Source organism: Podarcis filfolensis (genome assembly GCF_964270895.1).
Source record: "Podarcis filfolensis genome assembly, chromosome: 7".
In the NCBI taxonomy this organism is placed as follows: Eukaryota; Metazoa; Chordata; class Lepidosauria; order Squamata; family Lacertidae; genus Podarcis; species Podarcis filfolensis.
Genome location: NC_139603.1, coordinates 37,640,063 through 37,662,639, shown reverse-complemented (window position 1 = coordinate 37,662,639; position 22,577 = coordinate 37,640,063). Strand labels below are relative to the sequence as shown.

The window sequence follows — 22,577 nt, the reverse complement described above, 5'->3', positions numbered from 1 at the left end:
ACATTGTTTGCTTCAGAGCCACACAGATTGTCAGTAAACAATGTTTCATTTATTTTTATTTATTTTTAACAAAATACAGTTACAGTTTGTTTCTGTCCATGGTTTTCAAACTAGCATCAGTTTTGCTAAAAATATATATGTTTTTACCAGCCTTGGTCAAAAATCAGCAAACCTACACAAGGGGTGGAGGGGTGTGTATCTCTCTGTGTGAGAGACACTGCTGCAGCGTTTCAGACATAACTTGACTTAAAAGCCAGATTTTGTAAGGGAAATCTATGGAAACATGGTTTATTTTCAGATCTTGTTTCTTCAGAACGTAAAATTATGTCTTTTAAAATGCTTTGACCATTTTTGATGCAACTGTTCAATTGCAAAGACAATCTTTTGCTTTTTGTGTGTTTTTTACTGAACAGTTCTTGATGGGCTCTGACTTTTCCTTTTATTTCTGTCAACCCAATTACAGTACATTAGAGCGCACCCTGATCCTACTTGTTTGCCTGTTACGCAGCGTATATGTTCAACTCATAAGCATGTTCATTTAGATATTTCAGTCTGATCAAGCTGAATGTCTTGCAGCAACACATATTGATGTCTACACAACATTAGATGATACTTTCAACCTTAGTTACTCATTCTACAAATTGCAGCATGCAGATACCATTGTATCTGGAGCTTCCCAGGCATCTAACACAGTGATTCATATCTATGGCCTCAGTAGATTCAAAACTTAATTGGAGTGAGGTTAACTCATTAGAATGCACTTGGGTAATAAAAATAGCTAGAATTTGGGCTAAAAAAAACAGCCACTAATGAATAGCAACTGCATAAATCTGCAGTACTTTAGCTTCCTTTTTTAAATGGGAGCACCAGTTTGGGTTGCTTGATGACTGAGACCTGGGTTCAAGATCCTGCGCTACCAATGTTCTTGCTGGCTGGTGCTGCAAATGGTACTCTCTCATCTACTGTTCTTCACCAGACACCTTGTGCCCACACAGGATTACCGTCAGGATGAGTGAGGTTGTCCATTCTTCATACCGCAGACTATTACGCAGATTGCTAATTAGTTAACATTTACTGTTGTTTAAGAAGGCTACAATTTACATATTACTTTCTTCGAAGCAAGCTCACTGAAGTTCTGGTGATGTTTGCATTCCAGATTAAAGGTTTATCTACTGGAGCCAAAATCACCCTTCAGAGTAGTGAAGAATGCTTTTAAAATAGCTGTGCCAATTTCCAACAATGTGCACCGTTTATTTTTCTTTGGCATAAAAATGCACAGGGCAAAAGAAAGAAAAAACCCACCCACCCTCTGGATTTAATAATTGGTTAGAATGATGCCATAATGCGTGCAGTATTTTTTTGTAAATGGTCTGACTTACCCAAAGAACAATGTAAACCAAGCCAGGCATAGCTGCAGACAGAAAAGTACATTCAACTAGTGGGATCATGGATTTGTTTGATTCAGGTAATTGAAAGTGTTTCATACTATTATTGCAACTTGAAGGCTTGTTTAAGTGTCTAACTGTCAGTCAGTTTGGAAGGTGAAAAGTATTCGATTGTCAGTCTGTCAGTCAATAGAGATGAGAACTGTCTGCCTAATGGATTTCCTTACACAGATGTCTGCATGGCGGTAGAAGTAAAATCAATGCGTTGTCATGTGCGAGTGCGCTGCCTCAAACTGCCAGGTGAAATGCAACTGTATTTCGGTAACATCTACGTCCTTGTATTTTTATTTATTTGTTTGGGTTTTTTTTGGAAAAAGACAGCTACTCTTTGTATTTACAATGTGGGGGATCAGTGTGGTTATAGGTGAGGGTTTATTTCTGAGCACTTTGTGTGTGGCGGGAGGGAGATTTATCCTACATTATGTGGTTGTTAGCATCCTCTATTTATGATGCTGCAAAGCCTAGAGACCAGGTCACCATTTTCTAATAAAAATCTCTCTGAATACAAATTTTCAGATTGGCAGCATTAATTAATATAGAAAGCCTTTAACATATGCAACCTGCCTACATGTCTAGACTCTAGCTCTATTGTACTGTATCTAGAACTGTTGTGTGATTGGTTGTATAATTTGTTGAAGCTGAATAGCATGAGTAGCAAGAGCTCCCTAGAGTCTAAATTCCCAGAGACCTGCTAATCTGGAATTACAAACAAGTGCATCAACAAGTCTTGGGGGGGGATGGGTGGGGGAGGAATAGGGCAGATTCTCTGTGTTACAGCTATTGGTGATGGGAAAATTTAGGGTTCCTTTAAAGACGTGCACATCTCATAATTAAATCTCTACTACAGCTTCTTGATGCTGGGCAGCTCCTGCAAAAGAACCAGTCTTCTTTGCACACAGATGGGGAAGTGAAGCTGACAAAAGATGGTTTCCTTTCGGGATCAGTTGAGACTTCCATTGGGTTGCTCCAAGCTTGTACATTTGTGTCACTAACAGCAAGCTATTTGATGCTGCAGAATGGAAGGGAGGGACAGTATTGGCCTTCTGAATTGCAGCATGGATTCTCCCTCCGCTCTGGCATCCCATCCTGATCTGGCTGTTGTCAATGCTTCCAAGTCAATCCTGGCTCTGGTCTTCTTATGTCTTACTCTGTCTTCGCCTTTCAGGCTTCCTGCTCCTCCTGTGTCTCCCTGCTTAACTGTTGTTCTCTTAGATGACCCAGATTCCTTATCCACCCACCTGCCTGCCCATATCAGTGTTTCCGTATTGTGGGCCTACCCGGTGATCTATTCAACATCAATCCCTTTTCTGCTGGCACTCAGTCTTTTGTTCCCCATATTCTTGGTTATCTACAACTGAGTGCTGACACTTCCAGCTACTGCAAAGCTATCTCATTTCCCACCTGCTTGTAAGGGCAGCACTAATGAGATGGCACCAAATGACTGTGTCCCCTGCTTCGCTTTCTTCTCGGAGCCTGGATCTGATTTCTTTCTCTCAAGCACTGAGAAGGACTCTCTGATTGCACATTGTGCTGCCATTGTGAGAGTTACATGTCAGTCACTTCCATCTGAATCCTGATCATACGAGCACATCTTCTTACAGCCTATGTGTCACATGTTGTGCTGTTTTGTTTTAGTACCATATTATTGCAGAGTTGTAACTTTACCCCAGTGTAAAATCAGCTCATGGGCAATTCAACTTAATTTCAGCCATGCGGCCTAAGCCACAAACATTTGTGCAGGAAAGGGAAGGTGGATGACTATGTTGGAAAGGTGGATTTTGCTCATCTTCTTCTGGACTTGAGGATTCCAACTGTGTCTCTCAACCTTCGCTGAAAATAAGCACACATCAAGACTAACAAGCAAACAGTGCAAGTATAGGTTCACAGTTCCAGAATGATGATGGTTCGCTGAGATTTGACATCCTCAATGGTGGATTTGTGGAATGAAAATACAGGTCACGACAGGTCACATTTATACGTTGTGCAGTTTATTTGTGTTGCTCCATGTAGATTGAGTCAGAAAGAGAGACATTTGGCAAAGGTAGACTTTCTAACACACTTTAGGGGGAGGCAAAGAGATGAGTCTAAACAGGGAAGAATTGGTGAAATGCCTGTAGCTCAGTAGGAGACCACATGTAGGAAATCTAATGATGACTAAAGGTGATGGAACAGGCAGGGATCTAAACTGGGATAAGCAATACAGATTTCTGCATAGGGGTAAGAGGGCTGAGAGCTAGAGAGTAGAAGTTGTCAGGTAGGGACATGGGCACAGCATAAACCAGACAACAAAGTTGAAAGTGGGATTTTGTCATCAGCCAGAAGTCAGGACTGCATAGGATCAGAGGGATATGTAGAAGCGTTAAAGTGAGATGGGGTTGGGAGGAGAAAAGGGCTGAGGGGTGGAGGGAGAACTGGAAGAAGAGGGCAAGTATGGGGGAAAGGAGTATGGAAAGCCAGAATATGTAGTGTCAGTTTTATCACTGTAGAAGATAGGAAGTCTGGAGCTGAGAGCAAGGGAGGTGTGCAACAGGCCTGCATTAATGGTAGAAAAGACGTGCTGAGGATTTCTTAGCCAGCAATGAGCAGAGGCAAATGAGAGGATTAATTGGCAATTGGCAATGCAAGCCAACTCTTTTGTTTGTCTCCTTCAGGGCTAGTCAGCAGTAGGAAAACATGAGAAAAGATATTGAGTAGAAAGATGAGCCAGAGCTGGGGATTATAGGGGCATACAGTTGTCCTTATATGTGTGTTCATTCTCCTTGCGAAAGCCACTTTGTATGTTGGAGATGAAGCGAGTTCTTAGTTATTTGGAATGGGCTAAGCTCTGCAATGAATTGTGACAGTTATTGTAGCATGTGGTCCCAACTGTAAAGGTAGGAATGTTTAAATTGAGGCTGTCAAAATGAATTTTGAATTGCACTTCCCTCTGGTACATGCTAGCAGACAACCCCCTCTTATGATCTTAAAGCTTGCGTTGCACAGAAATGCTTAGGTTTCCCCTTACTCCTCTTAAGCGCTAAATCATTCATGAGAGCATTACTACTTATTTATCTGAGCATCAAAACATAAACGTCCATTTTGTCTGAGTAGATTGTACTGATGGTCTTCTCCATCCTTAACCTCATTTTCACAGCACCTCCATTTTTACTCACTAAGGAATGGAAAAATAATAATGTAATTAATATATTAAAAATGTAACATTAGCAAACTAACTGCATATTTTTTTTAAAGGAGAAGTTCCCGAAATAGCCATTCTCTAGTCACTTAATCTCTTTGGTTGTTATTATCTTAAGGTTAACAGACACACACGAGGACATGTGGATGTGATCTAAATCTGTTGGAGATATAGAGGGACTTTTGCAACGCAGCAGTATTACATTTTACTCAATGGGACATATTTAGAAATATATTTCTAATGATATGCAACACTTGTTATCCAGAGGTTCTAATGAGGTATTCTCGTTTGCTTATGTTAATAATGAAATGTAAGGAGATGAAGTGCAAGTTGCTCTGGGAGTTCTGAATGGAACGCTACCTTTCATGTTGCAAACACTGGTACTTGTATTGCTTCTCTCCCTTCTCCCTGAGGTAACAGACCACCTTTAAGCAATGTGGTGTGAATATCATATGAAAAGCCTTATGTGTCTTGTGTGTGTAGGGGAAGCATATGTATGTCATTGCATAACCAAGATGCTAGTGCTCTTTAGAACTTTGTAATTCTGGCAACAGTAGCCTTTTACCCAACTCAAAGCCACAGCCAATGTATATACATAGCCATTTAGTAATTAATACTACACAGATTCCGCTTTAATCAGTGTGGTCCTTTTTTGAAAATTAGGTTTGTGTACATAGGAGCTAAATAGGATGGTTTAAATTCTTATGGATTTAATTTTCTCTCTATACCTGTGACATTCAATCCCAGGATTCACAGATCCAGCTCCCTGTTATTAGCACATTGGATTTTTTCAAAAGCCAGGCCTGCATAAATGGCTTTTATATGGATATCTGTGAATTCATAGTGAGTTTAAATACAACAGCCATTGTGGTCCTTATGAGATGCTAATCTTTCAAGCTTCATTGTATGGAGATCATTGTGGGAATCCCATTGTTTGGATAGCGTACTGTCTCAAGATCTGATTGACTACTATATGAATCACTGGTAAGAAATAAGCTACTGACAAAACAATTACCGACTTTCTTCTTCAAAGACAGTGACAGTAAAATTGCCTTTGGGTTAAAATACTAGCTGCTAATTGTTGATCACTGCCCTGAGCCAGAAGCTGCAGGCATTATTCATAAACACATTTTCAGAATTATTTTAACCCTGAGGCAAATATATTTCTGATGTTATTACCTCAAATCCAATCATGAATTCTCTTTCTCAGTCAAGAGAGGATCTGAGTTAGTAATCTGATGCATGTTTACAATTCCCAGTAGCAAGTTTACCGAAGAGGTATCATTTTGCTGCTTTGTAAAATACTCGGGAATTTGAAGAAATTGAAGCAGCAGTACAAAGTTTTGTTGAGACATTGAAGTAGGCAGAATATCTGTTTGAAAGGCACCAGTCCTTAAACTCGATCAAGTGCTGATGAACACATTAACCATGCCATCCCTCCCGCACCAAGCAGAATGTCTTTGTTATGAAGTAAAGCAGTGGTTTTTCATGTTAGACCAGAATGGCCAAGTTCACTGTACTGTGAATACATTTCACAGTGTAACCTGCTCTCTTGAATTTGCAGCATGCTGCCACTGCTCCGTAAACGTCAACGCACCATGTGTAGGCATATCTGTAATGGAGCTTCACATTAATTAGATCCTGACAATGGCCTTACATATATTACAGGCAACAACTGATTGGTCACGGCAACCTGGAAGTGGCCAGAAAAGGGGGTGGAACGGGGCTGGGGCATAACGGGGCGCAGCAGGCTTGTGTGCAAGGAGAACAAGCAGGGTGCAGGTCCTCTGTGTGGAGAAGATGGAGAAATGCTATTGGGTGACAGAGATACGATGGAGCTGCTCAACACCTACAGTACTTGTGTATATGCAGTTCCATGGACCTACTACCTGTATCCAAGCATTTTGATCAGTTTCTCTGGGTACAGCCACATCATGTGAATATCTATAGGGGATGCATATCTGATTTTCACTTTATTGCTCGCAGACAGCAATATTTAATGTTGTGCCGGGCTTGCAGAATAGGGATTCTCTTTGCACATAATTGCTCTGAACTGGCTTCATTGTGTTTCAAGTTCTGATAGGTAAAGTTTGCAAAGGCGTGGTATACCCGACTACAATTTATTTCCATATGTAGTAAGAAGATTTGAGCTCGTGGGGGTAGAGAGTAGCAAGAAAATCTGGGAACAAAACACCTTTAAAATAATATTTAGTTGTAATTTAGTTTTGGGTAGGTTGTGTTTGGTTTTCTATCGGAACAACTGCATGCATTCCATCTGCTCTCTTTCTCTCCAACATTTATTACAAAAACAGATTGTTAGTTAAGGTAATTGTTATGCTGCCCATTTTCCTTTCTTCTTTCAAGCTTACACAGTTTTTATTTGAAAGCCAAGACTGTCAGAGGTCTGTTTACTTTATCTCACTCATATGCTATGAAAATGAATGGCATTTGTAGAACACACAAACTATTTTTTGTTGGATCCTGCATCTATGATTTATGACCAACATGTATCCCTGATTTCCTTGCAAGAGGGATCTTTATTGTCTTTGTGTACTAACTCATAGCAGAAGAACTTGTCTGTTTTGAGCTAAGCCAGACCTCTTGTAAAAAGAATCAAATTATTTCATCATGTTGGAAATGAAAAGCTATAATTACTTGTAATTAGACTTCAGAATTTTTGAAATTGGGGAATTCTTTTCCAGAGGTTTAAGATCACTCCAAATCAGTACCGTTGGAAAATAGGAAATAATTTTCTGTTCAATTTGAAATTGATTCAATTTATGCTTTGACAGCTATTTTTCTGCTTTGATATTTTTGGTGAGGGGAAAGGGCTGAACTACAATGATTAATGCGATGTTTGCCATCGTTCTATACATTTGTTTAGTCCCAACTTGTTGATGCATTTCTTTAAGCCTATATCTTAAAAGGAACATTTAAGGTGCAGTTATTTTCCTGCTCACTTTTCTATGCCATGTGTATTATATACTGTTGTTCTAATGAAAACTTTCCCAAGAGGCACACAGAACATATATATATCAACACAGTACACAAAAATACATAATCCTGAAACAATTAATAACAACCCACACTCTAAAAATATGATAAAAACAGCATCAGCATCAGTTAAAAGTCTTCATGAAGAGGAGCATTTTCATCTTTGAGTGGAGAGCCTGTGGCCCTCAAGATGTTGTTGGACAGCTGCCATCATGCATGAAGATTGGTGATGTTGACTAAGGCTGATGGCAGCTGGACTCCAACAAGACCTGGAAGGCTGCAGGTTGTCTACCCCTCTGAAGGTGGGGTGATGGTGATGAGGTGGCTTTGAGGACTACTTTAGGGAGATCATTTGTATAGAATTGGTGTCATCAGTGGAAAAGCTTTGCTTCTCTCATTCTAGCAGGTCTCACTTTCTGGCTAGAGGGACCAGAGTCTCTTCAGGAGATTCATATGGGAGCAAGCACTTTCTAAATTATACTGGTATAAATCATACATGGTTTAGTTGTTAAAGGTAATCAGCACTTTTGAGTTAGGCATACAACCAGTACAGCCATGTGAAGAGCACCCTCTTATACATAAATCTTAGAATTTTATTTAAAATGTTGCTTAACTACCTTTCATGAAAAGATTCCAGAGCAATGTATGAAAGTCTGAATAAAGCTCAAACAAGTTTGTTTAGTGGTCTGGTGTAGTTACCTAAATGGAAATCTGTCTTGGCTTTATTATTATTATTTTGGAAGCAATCAAAAACAGCAAGTTCACATTTAAGGCATGTCAAAGTGCAAGTAGGTAAATAGGTACTGCTCTGGCGGGAAGGTAAACGGCATTTCCATGCGCTGCTCTGGATCGCCAGAAGCGACTTAGTCATGCTGGCCACATGACCTGGAAGTTGTACGTCAGCTCCCTCGGCCAGTAAAGTGAGATGAGCGCCGCAGCCCCAGAGTCGGCCACGACTGGACCTAATGGTCAGGGATACCTTTACCTTTACCTAAGATGGACAAAAGAGTTGTTTTCAATTTAAAAAGAAGTTTCATTGAGTTCTGCAAGGAGGTAAAGTGTCAATTCTCAATGAAACACGGCGCCCGCCCCCTGCCATGAATGGGTCTTTTGGCATGGGATCCCCGAAGAGAGAGAGAGAAGGGAGTGGAGCTTTACATGCAGGGGCCAGAGATTAGCACCCAGTGGTTCTCCATTGCTTAACAGAACATCTGAATCTATATACTTCTTTATTCAGCAGGTGATAACCACGGTCAGTACTGACTCTGATGATTTGTTTGGCTCAGAGCAGGAGGCTTTTTCCATTTAGAGTTGGTGTATGCAAGTTTGTGCATAATCCCCCCCATAATACTGAATTAAATAATTAGATAATGTAACCTATTCTTACTCGGTTCGCTTTTTGCCATAAACTTGTCTTGATCCCACAAGTATGAAGTGAAGAAGACTAAAACTCCAGAGCTGACAGGCAATCAAAGGAGAGAGACTTGTTCTCGACACCTCTCATCTAGCTGAAACTTCCATTTTGATTCTCACAGTTCTAGGCGTCAGAAAAATTATACCCACAGTAAAAATGCTCAAATTGGCAACCCTTGTTAGAATTTGTTGCAGTCAGTTAGATGAGGTAACTGCTCAGGCAGGAAGGTGGATTGTACATATTCACCTCTGAATGTCTTTTTAAAGCTGCTGTACAGATTGATTTTGAAACAGCAGCTTATCTAAAATGAGAGGCACTGAGCTCAAGCTCACTTAGAAATCTCATGTTACGGGTGCCACGCACACGCACACCAACTTGAAAGCCCATTTCTTCTAATCTCAATTTGATAATTTTTGCCTACAGTTAATTCAGTAGCCGGGAAAGAGCATTCTGTACATGTTTAAACCCCTTCTGGTCTTCTCAATCTTGGCACAAATTAAGCCCTAGGTGAATTGATGGGATAACTCTACCAAACCACTTGCAGCAGTTCAATCAATCTTTCACTTATTGTATTTGACTAAAAGCCAGTTATCAACCACCTGTTTAGTAAAAGGTGCTAGAATGACCACATGTAATTAAAAGTGTGTCCATTAGCAAATCCAACAATGTGCAACCCATGGATGACAGTGATTGTATGTTTGATCTTGTATGTTAACTCTCACACACATTTGTGTTACTCCTTAGTAAAACTTAAATTACTCTTAACTGTGATACTTGCCATTAAAGTCTCTGCGCCAGAGGTTTTTTGCATATGTTTATGGTGTTAAGTCAGTGGGACCACACCACCTTTCTTTTCTGTTATTCGCCTGTGGCCTTAAAACCCAACTTTGTTAATTTAACATTAAAAACATAAAACATAACAACTAAAATGCAGTTGTATACATGCAGTGTAAACACCGCAATAAAATGGACAATAAGCATAAAATAAAAAATGAGCATGAAAATAAAATAGTAAAATAAAACAAGAATAAAATCAGCAATAGAATAGCAGTAATAATTGCATTAATCAGTTTGGCTTTTCTTGGTAAGGAATCCCACCGTGTAGGTATGGAGAAGACCATGTTTCTGCCCTAACGTGTTATCTGGGAAACATACAGAACAGGCAGGGGGACCAGTTACAGAAACATCATAATCATTAGTAGCTTATACATTCTACTCTCCAACTAAATCTCTTGACAGGACACACCTTGCCCCCAGGCTCACAATCTCAGGAGATACATCACAAAAGGAAGAGGGACTGGGAGTTAGCAAGGAAAAGCAAGCTGAGGCACTAATTATTAGTTATAGAATAGGAACATAGAACCTTGCCACAGACTATTGGTGCACCCAGCTCAATACAGCTTACCATAGCAGTGGGGAACCTTTTTTGAGAAGGCTGTTTTAACTTCGTTGAAAACAGTCAGGGATCACATTCCAGTAGTGAACAGAGACATACCCATACTCAATTTCTCATGGACACAGAGCCATATATTCAATTGTTTTAACTCCCTGCATGTTTCAGCTTCCATTTTCTCCCTAGATGTTGCCAACATCTTCTTCCTCTTCCTCTTCTTCTTCTTCTGCCTCCTCCTTCTCCTCCTTACAAAGCTTGCAATGGCTGCTGAGTCTGTTTAGGGTTTAGGGCATTTTCTCCCTCATGGCAGGCTACTAATTCCAACCACAGCACACATAAATGTGTCCTCTGAAGAAATGGTAGTCTTTTAAAATGTCTTATATATGCTACCTAGCACCTCAGCGTAACTGACAAAATTAGATCTAACCAGGGATCTCTAGCCTGGCAGGTACCCAAAAAAAACCCTGTCACCCAGGCAGGTTATTTAGTTATTCCCTGCTCTGTTTGATGGTGTGTTTTTGTGTTTGTGATAAACAAGCATGATACGATTATATCAGATCATTCGTCAAACCCAAGCCCTTTATCTGACTCTTTCCTTTTTATTGGTTCATATTATGGTGGATAGTTCTTCTTTTAAATAATGGTTTTATTTTTGTAGATATCATGAAAAAAGCTACTGCCATTTATCAGTGTATTTTATAAATCATAGGTTAGGACACTTACATTCTCCATAGTTTTTCTTGAATCTTGCATGCATAGCTGTATTTCTGGTTTTATCTGGAGTTAAAACTACAGATAACAATGTATGCTTTAGTCATAGGTGAAATCTGTACTTTGTCACATTATGTATGATCTGCTTGTGTATGCATGTGTGTGTGTGCTCCCTCAATGATAGCTACTATTGCTCTATTCATTGGCCTTTTTATTTTTATTTATAGAAGTATTTATATGCCGCCTATTACAGTCTGTCTCAAGGCAATATGAAATTGCAGTAATATAAATAACATACAGCGGAGAACCCCAGAGGCACTGCATTATTGCCAATAATCTGGTTTAGAGGCTGCCAGTGTGTGGATGACAGTAGCCAGGCTATCCCAGTCCAGAAATGGTCACAGTTGAAGCTGGTAGAAGGCTCTCCTAGCCACCAGAGCCACTTAGACTTCCAAGGTCAAAGACGAATCAAGGAGCACTCCAGAACTGTTTACCTGCCGCTTTAGAGATAGGACAACCCATCTACAACAGACACATTACCCAAATCACAGACCTGGGGGCCACCCACCCATAGCACCGCTGACTTGCCAGGATTCAATTTCAGTTTGGCCCTCATCCAGCCCATTACTGCATCCACTGGAGACACCGTTTTAGGATGCACACGACCTCATCTGATTCAGATGTACAGAAAAATACAACTGACACTGTGTTATTGACCAGCCTGTCAATCTCCTAATGACCAGTGGTGGCTGCTGCCCATTGGGACCAACAGTAGGTGATGCTAGACCAAATGACAGGCAGAGCCAACTAATTCTAGTTTTACTGTATACCCTGCATCCTCCCTGCAGAGTTCTGCAAGGGCAGCACTAGGAGTTAAGAGGAGGAAGCCGACAGCCAGTGCCACGCTCTTGACTGATTGTAAGAAGTCAGGCAGGGCAATGCCAGTTTAATGTCTGTGGGCAGAGGTACTCCGTATGGATACCAATCCTGTAGTAGTGGTTGAACCGCTGCAACACAGTGCCCCTCTCATCTTGCAGAGCCCATCCAAGAGGATACCATGGGTGATTGCATAAAAGCTGCCGAGAGATCCAATAAGTGTTACGGGGTCATGCTCCCTGTCTCTCTCCCAGTAAAGGTCATCCATTGGTGGACCCCAGACCAAATTAGCTCCCAAATCAGACCTGAATCTAGATTAAGTCTAGAAAATCCATTTTTTCTTAGTGGGCTGTTGCCACCCTCTCAAGCATCTTGTCCAGGAGAAGAGATATTTGTGACCGAGCGGTAGCTACCCAAAAACTCAGGATCCAGGATGGGTTTTAAAGCAGAGGCCTACGACCACAGATTTCATGATGACTGGCACTGCTCTTCATGCAGGCAGATGATCACCACACACTGGAACACGCCCACCCCTGAAGAGTGGCTGACAAGTAGTCAGCTGAACAGATTCAAGCACTTTGCTCACATGCTTGGGCCCTCAAAACTGAAAATGATCCTGCAAGATCTGAACAGTTGGTACATTGGATTCTGCTTCAGGACCTGTCACAACAATAGCATCCAAGTCCCGTTACATTATTATGGGAAAGTGAGTCAAAAAGAGAAATGTGCAGAATGGATCTTAACTTCTTAGTATCACCACTATTTTGTTTGGCTGTAACATCATGAAGTATTTTTTTACATATATACTAAGAAAAGTGCCGAATACATTACCATCTTAATTTACCTTCACAATTAACTGCAAAGTGGTTAATTTGAGTGTCTTGCTGCAGGTCACTTGGCAAGCATTGTGGGAAAGCTGTGATTCTGAATCTGGGATTTTCTATTCAGACCTTAATATCTTTTCCATAGCAGCACAACAGCTTTCTTACTAATAGGATGAGGACAAATCATTTGCTCAGTTGTGGAATACAGAGATGATTGGGGTGGTTGACACAATTGCATGTAAGTGTCTTTTGTTTCGACTGGCAGATTTTAGAAAGCTTCAGGATATCCCTTGGAGCTAAAAGCAATAAAGCAGAGAGAGAGAAAGCTTGCATGCAGATAGGGGGAAAATTGCCAACCGATGTAATCAAACACTGGTACATGCTCAAATTCAAGCCTACGATGAAGAAAATGTACTTCTCCACCTCCATTGCGTCCTTGGTTTGCCATCTAACTGAGCTGTTCAGGTGGCTAAAGATTGATTACATATTGCCCCTAGGGAGGTGGTAAATCCTGTCCAGGAGTTTGAGGCTTCTCGTGGATCAATTTCTGTCAGCAGAGACATATGTTGCCTCTGTGGTACAGACGGCCTTCCTACCAGCTTAAGCCAGTGGCCTCACTATGACCCTATCTCAACAGGGCCAACTTGGCTACAGTAATCTGTGCCCTGGGAACCTCAGGGTTAGACCACGGCAATGCACTTTATGTGGGGCTGCCTTTGAAAACAGCCCAGAAGTTTCAGTTAGTGCATAAGGTGGTTGCCTGGCTGTTGACAAGCTCAAGGTGAAGAGATCATATAGCATCATTTCTGCTGCCTGTATGCTTATGAGCCCAATTCAAAGTAATGGTTTGACCTATGGAGTTGTTTACCGATGCCATCAGGACAGAAATTCACCTGGAATTTCTGTCGTGATATGAACCTACTTGGACACTTTGGTCTTCATCTGAGGCCCTTCTCCATGTCCCTCCTTTGAGGGAGGTTCAGAGGATGACGGTAAGGAAGAGGTCCTTTTCAGTTGTGGTTTGCTCTTTGTGGGTGCTCTTCCTAATGAGGTCTGTTCGACACCTTCACTGATTAAATGGCAGCTGTAGGACTAATTATAGTATTATATATTTATTTCGTTATATTTACATCCCACATTTCTTCTTCATAAAACCCAAGACAGCATAAATGTGGTTCCCAGCTGTGTGGTCACCCATACAGACAATGGTCAGACCAAGCCCTGCTCAGCTTCTTCAAAGTTGGCTTCAGATTATGCTCTGGAACTAATTAGACACAATGTACAAGTCTCCCATCTCATGGGATCACTTGTACTAGCTTATCTGTCTTCATCTAAAACCTTTTCAGGATGTGGTATTTTAGACTTCCCTTAAACTTGAGTCTTAGGGTATGTCTGCATCGTAGTGTTAATGGTCAGCACAGCTGAAAAATTACATTCATGGTTAATATTTGCAAATGACTGTGAGACTGAACTTACACCAATTTATTACAAAGTCAATAATCAGCTCAGAAATGAAAAAGGTTAGTAATTATTAGATTTTCAGAGAAAAGTACTAATGTTATGACCTATCTAATATCATATAGTTACAAAAATGCCATAAAGTGATTTTTTTTTATAAAAAAACCCTTTTATTTATAGTCAGTAGATGGCTTATTCGTTCATCTCACTACTTATACTTCTATGAACTGTTAATTAATACTTTTGCAGTAATTATAGAATATTTTAAATATACATTATTCTTCTGAATTTTAAGAGGCTAGAATATTTTTTTTTTAAATTAATTTATAAGGATAATAGAACTGACCTTCAGTTTCATAAATTGTATAATAAAGAGGTGTTTTTTTATTTAAAATCTTTACATTATGATAGCTTTTAATAAGGAGAAGAACCTTATGGATTTTTATACTTTTTCCTGTTTTAAATCGCGTCTCAGTGGTATAAAAGAAGATTCTGTTCTCTGCCGTGAGGAGAATGCTTGTCCTTGAAAAGTGATAAGAGGATCTTGTGTCTTCTTACTATGTTGAGCAAAATTCCTTTAGCTCCATGTAGTACTGTTTTGACTAAGTAGCACATTAACACGTAGCCAGCCTGATGCTTGTGGGTAGAGCTTTCCATACCAAACCCAGCTGCTGATTATGTTGGGTGTACTGACATCCACTACTCCTGTTCATCCATAAGATCCTTAAGCTGGATCTACCTGAAGCGCCAAACTATACTCATGTGACATTCATTATATGCTTTGTTGCATCTATAGGTAGTTAAAAAGAAAAGAATGCCAGTTGTATTGGCTGGAGTGACTTAAAATTAATGGGATCAGAGCAGCCTTGGAAGTGGGGATTTTACCCTTTATTCCCCTGCAGAAATTCTGTATTCTGAAGCTCATATTTGATTTGGTATAAATATATTGTGCCAGTGGAGATCTGCTTTCCCTTCCTTTGCAAACCAGAAGAGGGGCGATCTACAGGAATGCAGCAAGGGAGGAAAGGGTTAAATTCCATCTCTATATCTCATCTGCTCTGTTATAAGTTCCCCTGTGTAATTTGCATTTTTGATAACCTTCATATAGATCCAACAGAGCGTTTAATGTTCCATGTAGTAGTTTTGCCGTTAAGTTGGTTGAACGTTGGTCCTATTGACATTATTAGAAGTTAGTCCAAGTTAAATTCCGTTGATTCATTAGAAACCCAGTGCAATGGGCTTGGCCTGGATAGAAGCCTCTCTGATATTGTGCTCTGGGAACCTGGATGACCTTGTGCAAAGGGGCCATCCTGGCTGGCCAAAAGAGTTAGCCTATGATCTTGCACACCTTGGGTTTTACATAGCAGCGTCAAGTTTCTAATTGTTGCTACTCCAGACCTGAGGCATGTGGAGACTGCAAGAGGAAGTGTCTGCATTGCAAGGAGTGTTTTCCGAGCTGCGCAGCTGCAATGGGAAGGGGGGAAGCGTGATAGGGAGGCAGGTTTGGGTGGTTTTTCTTATTAGTGCACATTGAAAGTCCACAAAAAAGATGAAATAGCATCTCACGAGCACAAACTGGGGTTGTTGTTTTTCCATTGCTGCCACCACCAATTTTTTGGGTTCTTTGGGAGGGACAGATCTGCTTAGAGGGACAAAGAAAGCTGTGGTGGTTTTAAATACGTAAAACCTGGCTGGTTTTTCCAGTCCTCCTTTACTTACACACTCATCTGCTGAAAGATTTTAAATCGGTAACAGATTGAGAGGATAATTTTTTAAAATCTAAATTTGCCATCTGAGTGGGGATTGTCTTAAACCTTTGACACCTCTCCCCACCCTGCCAGTCCTGCTATTTAAAAATAAGCAAGAGGTGCTAATGAATTTCAAGGAACTTTCTTGTACTTTTGAAACACTTGAAACCAAATCCACTATAACAATATTCAATCTTTTGATAAGCATTCACAGTGTATTGATTCAGACATATAGATTTCTTCAATTTGGCTTGTTCCACAGATGTCTTCCGTTGATCTCCTAAAACTGTCCTTCTGGAAATAAACGGGGGGTCTTGGCAATGCTATTAGTTAAACCTCTGACAAATTTGGCTTTAAAATGAATATTCAATATTGAGTAATGGAACAGCACTGCTCTTACTATAAATATATCACCTTGTTCATCTAAGCTAACTACATATTAATCATTTGCACCACTGCCAGGTTACTGGTCCAGAACAACGCTTATTTATTCCTCAGGCAATTCTCTAACTAATAAATAAATTCTGGTGTTGGTGAAGGAAAGGAAAAAATAAAAAGGAAATCTTTTATCTGTTCCATACCACTTTTGTGAATATCAGTCATCAGCAAAATGGATGTTAAATTTGCTGTTTCTCTTCGTTCCCACTTATTTGATGCTTCCCTAAAAACTGTATGTTAGGTGATAAATTGCATCATGGACTATTACCATGCCATGTGAGCGCAATCCTGATTTCTGATATACTACAATAATTAAAAACAATTGTTTATTTACATCCATATGACAACAAACAGGCTACTCACATAGACTTATTGACCCAATTAGTCAAATTTTACATTGTTGCATACGGATAATATTTTACTCCTTTTAAAATGAGAGGTGCTTATTACCTTTTCTTGGATTTCACAGTATAACACTTCCACTTCAGTGGCTATTCTTGCTTAGGTGCACTTTCAAAAATGGTTTCAGTCTCTTGAAGATGATGTGCTAAAACATCTGGTAGATCAGTAAGACAAAATTAACTAAAACACTCTGTAAGAAGGCTATGCCATGAGTGCCTGCTTTGAACTATGAACATAATTGTCCTACCAAGGGAGTGATTGGTGATAGTCTTCAGAAACCTCTGACAGAATCCATGAAGAATCCAACTCTTGGTGCACTTGTGGAGAAGACAAGGCATGTAGCATGAAACCCATTAGTAGCTTTTGAACTGGCCCGTTTTGTTACAGTAAACTTGGTTCATTTCCATTGTACTATGAGGAAAAAAGATTGCCATTTTAATAAATTTAATTTTATCCCATTATATCACATTGAGTACCAATAGCATCAGGTAGGTATCTGATAAACAGTTTTGGTCACTTAATTCTGTGGAGGAAGATCTGATGATAATGCTATATACCCCTGTGGCAAAATAGGCCAGTTCCCAAAAATTCTTTTCCTTTAGAAGGGAGGCAGGTTCCAGTTGTTTCCTTTTTGACATTTGCTTAAAGATCTTCTCCCAAGCCTTCCCAAATTAGGCTTTTTTATTCCTGCAGTTTGTAATTCCTGGTGGTTTTCATGTTTTAACACTGTGTCGTTATTTGTATTATGTTTTATATAGAGACGGCCTGGCCTGTTTCACAGCCTGAGATGAAACAGGAAGGTGCTTCCCCGCCTTCGCCTCGCTTACTGGAGTTGTGTGGCTGTAGCTTCCGGCGAGATCTCGCAAGAGGTCCACAAGATCTCGTCGGAAGCTGCCACCACTTCTCCCTGCTTCTCTGGTGGTGGCAGCAACAGTTGCAGGGAGCAGGTGGGGTGCTCCCCCCACCATGAGACAAGGGGGGAGCAGTGGCAGCGGTGAGATCTTGCAAGAGGTTAGCGGAAGTGGCTGCCGCTTCTCCCCATTTATCTGGCAGTGGTGGGTGTGGCGCCTCACCTGTAAGAGTCCCACCCTCACAGGGTTCCACTGCCTACATCCACCTCGGCCTTGTAGTATATCCTATTTCTACGCACCACTCACATATTTTTTGAATGCAGAGTGGTTTTTAAATTCTGATATAAATAAATAATTTTCCTCAGTTAAATCCGAAACATATTGATTTGTTTGTGTTTATAATTCTGCTCATGTACAAATTGAAGGACACTCCTACTATCATATTATGCGTACACTTCGGTATGTGGTGAACAAGATAAGGAATAAGGCCGTTCCTGGTGCCTTAAGGCCAGAATGTCTCCTGATACAATGGGGCAACTCTTTGGTGCAAGATTAGCTACAGGTCTCTAATTGCCACAATAGTATTTCATGTGGGAAGCCATTTCATGTGGGGAAGAACTATAGACCCTTTTTACTTGTGTTGCCCCTTCCTGTGAGGAAAAGTGGAATAGGACTTTAGACATCCAAATATGATGGTATTGTATTCTTAGGTTTATCATACTTCATCTTAAAAAAACTGGCTTTTTTATCATTTGCAGGCCATGTTATCTTATTGCATTTGCTATCTTGCTCCTGCCATTTTTTATTTTTTTTTAGAATTGCATAATCTACTGTACGTTCTGTAATGGAAATAGATCCGATAATTTAGGCTGTGAACCTGCGCTGATAAGGTCAACACAAGTTCAGTGAGATATAGCAAGCAAATGTGTGTATGTTAACCAGATGATACGGTGAAACCTTCGGGCCGCAAGCCTCAGCTACTTACATGCAAGTAATATCATTCCACGATATTGTGACCGGAAAGTGACGCCACCATCCATAAACGAGTTACATTGCTTTTCTTACCTGAGAATCTTTTCTACAGTGTTTTGAGTATTTTCCTCACATTTTAATTATTAAAAATGCTACATGCAATGTTGAAATTGCAGTTATTATTTTCCAAATGTATACTAAAATGATTTTCTTCATAGTGGATATCACAGAGAAATATTGGCTACAATGGCAATGTCTTGCCTAAGCCTTTTTACACAAACATATTTAGCAAGTGACTAAAATCTGAGCAGAAAGCTCATCTTGAAAGCCTCCTTAATTAAAAATTAAACGATGAATTAAAACTTAAATTATGCAAAACTAATGAGCTACATTATGAAAACCAACAATTAGTGCACTACAATATATGCAAGAGAAGTGCTAACATTTTTGGACGTTTTTTATTTTTTATTTATTTTAAACTCCATTGCACGCTGTTCTTGGAAATCCTTCATCCTAAAGCTCCTTTGTATATCTGAATTAAGATATAAATCAGTGATTTAAGATTTGCAATGTTTACTAAACGCATCAAAGATTTAAAACATGGGTAATAAAAATGAATCTTTTTGAAAAGAAAGAAAGAAAAAGAAAGAAAGAAAAAGAAAGAAAGAAAGAAATGGAGTGGGGTGGGGAATAAAGATCCAATTGGTTTTCAATTAAAGAAACATCACATTTGTGTGTGTGTGGTTCAGATCAGGTCATCATGTCACCTAGCACAAATCAATAGACTAAGAATGGGCTCATTGACAAAAGTTGTAATTTAACTTACTGCTCTAATTCTCTCAAACAGAGATTTCTATACTTGCTGATATAGGAGCTCACTAATTGCAGATACAGAGATTCCGAGCAATGAATTTATATATTCATGAGTTTTCTAGGGATCATCAAAGGGGCACTATTAAATTGTACATCCATCTTGAAGCTCCTCTGCAAATATAGTGTACTAAGTATTGAGCTTCTGGTGGTGGATTTTCAAATCTGATTAGCCTAAGGGGATATTAGAAGGCGGTATTCTAGCTACCTCTGTATCCTGTTGGCCATTTCTTCTTATGCTCAAGTAGAAATGCTTCCGAAACTTGATGTTTGAGCAACTAAATTAAGCCTACAGCCTTGTTTTGGGATTGTTTTGGCCACTTAGTCTAGCAGATAATGTTTGCCACTGGATTAAAGAAATGTGACACTTCAATTCAGTGTTCTATGCCCAGACTCAAAAGGGTTGGATCCAGATTCGCCATTCTGTGAAGGGAAGGGCTCCTTCCATTCACAGAAGGCAATGAGATCCTGCAGAGGCTCTCCACTTGAGGAAAGGAGTTGATCTTTGCTTATTTCTCCTTATGTCTAGTGCCGTAGAACAGTTATCCACAAAGAAAGGACAGAAGGAGGAATAGGCAAAATAGACTCACTCCCTTTTCTCTTCTCTGACCACAACTCTAGATCCAACACAGACTGATCACAATGAAGACTCTTATTGCTGCTTTCTTGACGAAACAGATAGATTAAGGATGGGCAGTGAATTTATCAGGCACATTTCAATAATTTCAAGTGATGATTGAGATATTAAATCTATCAGAAAAGACAAGTATGATGTGCTGACATTTCAAATAATATGTGCAGTTGGTAGATGGGCATTGTGCAGCATAACTCAGATCAGCTGCTTAGCTCATGAATAGAGTGCTCCAAGATGCTGGTACATCTTGTACATCTTAGTGAAGAAGAGGAAAAAGTTTACCTTGAGGTACACTGAGCCTCTTGGGACTTGCCTATGGGAAGGTCGGCAGTTCGAATTCGTGCGACAGGGTGAGCCTTGGTTGCTCTATCCCAGCTTCTACCAACCTAGCAATTTGAAAGCACGCCAGTGCAAGTAGATAAATAGGTACCACTGTGGCAGGAAGGTAAATGGTGTTTCTGTGCGCTCTGGCACTCGTCACAATGTCCCACTGCACCAGAAGCGGTTTAGTCATGCTGACCACAAGACCCAGAAAGCTGTCTGTGGACAAATGCTGGCTCCCTTGGCCTGAAGTGAGATGAGCGCCGCACCCCATAGTCACCTTTGACTGGACTTAAACTTTTTTGAAATGTAACTAAATGCATGTTTTTCAGTTGTTTTAACCAAAAAGTGTGATTGGCAAAAATAGTAGATGACTTATTTTTCTGTGTAGAAAAGTAAATAACATTTTAGAGAAAAAGTGATGCTAGTAGTTAACAAATTACTTCAAAAGGTGTGGAACAAGCCACGGTTGAAGCTCTATTTTTATTTTATTAGCATTCAACAAACAAAAAAAGGGAAGAACTGGACATGTTTCATGAAATCTAGAGACTATTTATTATTAATTTGAATTTGAATAAAAATGGTAATATAGGAAAAATCCAGTGCTTTTTAAAAGGGATTTTCACTGGTGCGTAATGAACTCAAAAGGGCACTTTTAACCATGCAAAAAAGCACTTTTAAACTTTCATAAAATACAATTTACATAATGCATGCATACTATGACAACTGTAGTTTAATATTAAATATGATTAAAGAAATTTAGCACTTGCATATAATGATTTTCTCCATTCAGTTCTTACACTTTTAGCAGTTAGAACAATTCCATTTTCTGAATACTCCTTTTGCTGTATTATTACCACTGTTTATGGGCAACATACAAATTATTTCAGTTGCAGAATTAAAAAGAAGTAAAGCTCACATCAAGCCTTATGTCTTGACAATGATTCACTCTCTTTTCACTGGATACCTCTTTTTGCACAGCCAAGCTGGTCAGTTTGCCATTATTCTGAAGCCGTGAATCTAATTATTGTCTGAGGAGAGTGATTTGTCCTTGTATTTTATTGTATTCTTGTATTCTCTGCTTTGTTTCAGTATTGCCCCTTTCTCTTTTTCACTAATCACAATGATACCAGCTGAAGGGAGCTTGGCAAAAAAACCTTCCTAATTTACCACATTTTGCAGCAGCCTGTTGCATTTCTTTAGCATTTGGCCTCCTGCAAAAACATTTCCCCAGAGTCTCTTAGGCTGCTTGACTACTCTCACAGCTCCTGCTAAAACCTTGACCCTCCTGTCTTTCACATATAGGAAGAGTATGCTGAGGTGCTTGCTTGTATTCTGGTTTCCTCTTGCATTCCAGTACAATCTTCAGGGCTGCAACATCAGTAAGAAAAAGGGGGCTTTCCAAAGGATTCTGGGAATGCATAAAGTATACAAGGAACCCCAGAGTAGATGCAAAAAACCTAACTGTCCTCTTCCACTTGAACTGCAGTATACTCTCTTGTATACAGAAGACAATAGGGACACGGGTGGCACTGTGGTCTAAACCACTGAGCCTCTCACGACGGGGTGAGCTGCTGTTGCTCGGTCCCAGCTCCTGGCAACCTAGCAGTTCAAAAACATGTCAAAAAGTACAAGTAGATAAATAGATACCGCTCCAGTGGGAAGGTAAATGGTGTTTCTGTGCTTCTCTGGTTTTGGTGTTCCATTGTGCCCGAAGCGTCATGCTGGCCACATGACCTGGAAAAACTGTCTGCGGACAAACACCGGCTCCCTCGGTGCTGGCGAGATGAACGCCACAACCCCAGAGTCGTCTGCAAATGGACTTAACTGTCAGGGGTCCTTTACCTTTACCATTTTATACAGAAGACATGATTAAATTCCCCCCTGCCCCATCCCTTTCCAACCCCTCTAGCATCAGAAGCAATACAAAAGCATAGGTATAAGGAATTTTTCCAGAATCTTTTCTGTCTATTTCCTATTCCAAGATAGAAAGTTATTTGAGTGGACAATTAATCTATTATCAAGTTTTCATCACGTTTAACATTCAAGAT

The 22,577-nt window shown here is 39.9% G+C and overlaps 1 protein-coding gene and 2 long non-coding RNA genes across 4 annotated transcripts in view; 2 read left to right on the top strand and 1 right to left on the bottom strand.

The window, feature by feature from the left end:
- Positions 1-22,577, top strand: part of ZNF407 (zinc finger protein 407) — a 328,959-nt gene that overhangs the window by 60,043 nt on the left and 246,339 nt on the right. The gene's annotated exons all lie outside the window — the stretch shown is intronic.
- Positions 1-22,577, bottom strand: part of LOC310766960 — a 175,152-nt gene that overhangs the window by 95,623 nt on the left and 56,952 nt on the right. The window lies entirely within an intron of this gene.
- LOC310766986 lies at positions 9,830-15,105 on the top strand. Its single transcript, XR_014550563.1, has 2 exons — positions 9,830-11,981; positions 12,268-15,105. It is a non-coding gene; the product is annotated as an uncharacterized lncRNA (long non-coding RNA).